The following is a 4,192-nucleotide window of genomic DNA, read 5'->3' on the forward strand; positions in this document are numbered from 1 at the left end:
GAAATGAAGAAAGGAACCAGTTCGTAACAAGTATTACTTGAATTTGGTTTCAAAAGTACAACCCTATTATAGTAAATGTTTTTTTCTCAGTATTCTGAGAAATATCATGAGAAAAAATGGTTGGCATAAGGCAAATAAAAATATATAGTCTTAAAAAATAATTTCTACTAAAATTTTTATTTTTACCATTTTGTCTGATCTCAAGGGGGGTGTTCAAACCCCTAAACCCATCCCTTGCGTACGCCACTGTGTGTTACAATGATAGTGAATTTTTAAAAACTGAAAGAGTTAGTGGAAAAAATTATTGAAATTTCAAAGCATTGGTTATGCAAAATAATAAATTTTAACTGAAAACTTTAAATAGTTTCAGATTTGTTTTCTTCTAAGTCAATTAGTAATAGCTAATAATAGCTTTTCTAAGTAATAGCTTTTTTACTTTCTCTATCCATAAATTGGGTAGATAATAATTTTTTTGTAAATTATTTCCTCAAGTTTTAAATATTTGAACTTGTTTTGTTTTGAACATATTTTGTTTGGTTAACAAAAAATTAAAATGCAAAATCTGAAATCAAAAATTTTTAACTTTTGACACTCTATTTCTTGAAATTTTAGTAAATTTTGAGGCTGGTGATATGTACCAAAATTTGTGATTTTTCTCGTTACTGATTGGTTGCATGGTGAACTGTCATATATTGCGAGCTGTGTTCGGCTTCTTGACACCCTTCAGCCTTTTAATAAGCTTTATTTAAATAATGAGATTTTTCATAAGTGTTGTTTTAATTTAAGATATTGTGTTTGTAATTTTATTTTCTTTGTTTCTAATTTATATCTTATGTGCTGTCACATAATCTAGTGATTTTCATGGAGATTTTTTAATATAGTGTTCTGTTAAGAATGAATCTAATTTAAGCATATCTTAGGTAAAACCAATATTTTCCTTTGAAATTTGGTTTCAATTCAGTTATGCAACACATTTTCAAATTTGTTAGGTTGTCTTATATTCTTATTTTTTTTAAAATTATTATTATTGATTGTTATCTGTGTCCTACTTATAATTCATTTTGAGTGTTTTTTTTTTTTCAACTATGTCATTACCTTAATAACCTTTTTTTGTAATATTTAAATGAAGTTAAAGATTTCTTCCGTGTAATATCTTATTCCTATGTTACAATGAACATTTTCTTTTTGATCAAATAATTTTGTTTGAATATCTAAATCCATTTTTATGCAAATGGTAACTTAACACATGGGGATATGTACATGTGCCAAAGTAGTTGCCAAGTTTAGCAAACTGAACTGAAAAAAACAGATTTTCAAAATGGCGAACAAAGTTAATTGAGTTTAAAAATTTTGTCAAATAACTGAATTAATTTAGAGAATTTAATTGTAATTTTTTGCTAGTAAAAAGGAAAGCAATCATGATTTATTATAACACTTTAGCAGGAATACATTATATAAGGCTCTGTTTTAAAGTCAGAGAAGTTAGTCAAATTACATTATTACTCAAAATCTGTTTGTTTTTTTAAATTTTTTTTTTAATTATTATTATAAGAAAAACACTATAAAGTTAAGATGTATGTAATACTTTTCCTAATTTATTGTTTAAATTGTTGCATATTGAATGTTTTAATAACATTTCCATATGGATGGTTGACTGAATGTAAACGAAAGCAAACTTCCTAAAACTGCAAGTAATTTAGAAAACTTCCCTCCGTGTATCCCTCCGCTTATGAGGCAATGTGTGAACAGGCTTAATATTCTAGGAAGTTTATTGCAATCTGTGTTTTAATTTACTCATAATTTTACTGCTCATAAGAGTTTTCTGTAATTTATAAATTCTAATAGACTGTGAGCTTACAACAAATTTAATATTACGACATAGAGTGTAAAGTGTGCCATGTTTAGCATATTATCTCATATTTGGCTACATTATGTTTATTTATAATATTGCCATTTGTTTTTTTTTTTGGTGGGGGGGGGTCAAATTGTAGCATGCTTACGGAATTTTCCTAATTTATTTGTTTGTTTCATTGAAATTTAACTTCAGAGAAACGTGCATTGCGAACATTACAAGTATAATGTTATTGGGTCTCGCACTTTTTCAGACTTAGGTATAAAAATCAATCGGAAGTAGTAACCTGGTAGTCTTGTGATGAATTTTAAATATCTAGTGCCATCTGTACTGGTCAACCATCCATAATTGTTTTTATTCATCTCCTATTAATTTGATATTTATTTTTTCATATTGAGTTTCAACACTGGTAAAATTTTTTATTTGTTTTTTATTTTTATTTATTTAGACCTGAAATTTCATTACAAATTTCACATTCAAACTTTGCACTTTTTTTCTTCTAGTTTTAAATTATGTGATTTTTTTTATCGATCTTAATAATTTCTTTTTAGAAAGTAAAAAATTTGGTTTGGTAATAAAATTTTTTTTCATTTGAGTTGTATTATTTAAGAGATTTATTTGCCATAAATATTTCATTGTCATAAAAAAAAAATTGTGTTAAGAATTCAACTTCTTACATTTATTAGATGATTTCATTTATGTTCTACAGCCATTTTTGATTATTATTTTTTGTCATAAGTGTATTGATTTAAAAAAATTAATTAACAGAAAGGATAGAACTCATGTGCAAAATTATTATTTATTCCATAAAATAATTATCAGCCTAAAATAATACCAGCAATCAATATAAATGAATAGTATGTTTTGGTTTTTTGATTTCCAGGTTCAGGTTATTGGTCAGTTTTAGGTACATGGTGACAAAATAGCATATTTTATCATAATTAGGAATCTAACACATTCTTCATTCAGTAATGTTTTATTTATGTCCCTTATTTTACTTTTTCAACAAAAAACCTGATAGAGGCATAAGCTTATCAGTTAAAATAAGTTTGGACTCATAATATCTTTTGGTCACAGGACCATGTCAGCAGACCACGGTCTAAATCATCAGATTAGCTACCCCTGTCTGTCCTGGTCCTGTTGGTCGGTCAGGGTGCCTGAGGCCGATGTGGCCCTTTCCCCCTTCATCGTGAATTGAAAGATCGTTAAAGTGGTTCCTTATGGTCCTTACCCCTGTCTGTGTAGAATAACTATTAGATATCTGTTTTTGATATCCACATGACGGCTGTTATTTCCAATTTGTATTTTTGAAGCAAATTAAGTTTTTAATCATGCATAGCTGCCAACTCTACTGGATTTTCCAGTAGACTACTGGATTTTGCCAGTTTCTCCTGGTCTACTGATTTATTTAAAATTCACCTGGTTTTTGTACATTTTAGAAAATTCCTTAAAATTGAGTAAGTTTCCTTTAAAAATCCTTTTTGAAATTAATTTTTTGTGCAGATTATTGCTTGCTTGAATAATTAAAAAGTATTACTAATACTAATACTTCATTTATAGAAATCAATTAAAAACATTTTTTGTTCTAAAATGTTCAGTTTATTTTTACTCACAGTATTCTTTTTAAATTAATTTTAAAAAAATCTTTGAACTATGTTTGATGAGTTAAATGCCTATTAATATTCAAAATTATGAGTAAGCATTATACATAACATTTCAAGTATGTTTAATGCCAATCATAACTATAGAATATTGCAGTTTTTTCTACTTTGATGACTATAAAAATCTCTAGAATTTCCTACTTCTAAAATATTTAAGTACATTATGCAACAATTATCGTGACAATTATCTCGCTTTATTGAGTAATATTATTTAAAAGATATTCCATTTTTCTTCTACGTTTCTATATTTTAATACTTAGGAAGCTCGCTGCAGCAACATTCATTAATTTTTTCCGGGCCGTATGATGATCATAGCTACCAACATTTACGATCTTCGTAGAACTTTTTTACCAATTGTAATGAAGGAAACATTTCAAAAGTAACCAGAATTCTATTTTTTTTTTCAGCATTATTTTTCCACACATTTTCGTTAGTAAAATAAAGTGGTTCAAAATTAAATTCCAGTTGAAGTGTTTAATTAAATTTCAATTGATGTTACGAAAACAAGTTGCAAATTATATTCCAGTTAATATGTTGAATTAAATTTAAATTTACAATTAAAATTATGTTACAAAAACAGGTTGCAAATTATATTCCTGTTGAAGTGTTGAATTAAATTTAAATTCATGTTCAAAACGATGTTACGAAAACAGGTTGCAAAATGATACAAATAACTGAA

The sequence above is a fragment of the Parasteatoda tepidariorum genome, chromosome 9 (genome assembly GCF_043381705.1).
Source record: "Parasteatoda tepidariorum isolate YZ-2023 chromosome 9, CAS_Ptep_4.0, whole genome shotgun sequence".
NCBI classification, from domain to species: Eukaryota; Metazoa; Arthropoda; class Arachnida; order Araneae; family Theridiidae; genus Parasteatoda; species Parasteatoda tepidariorum.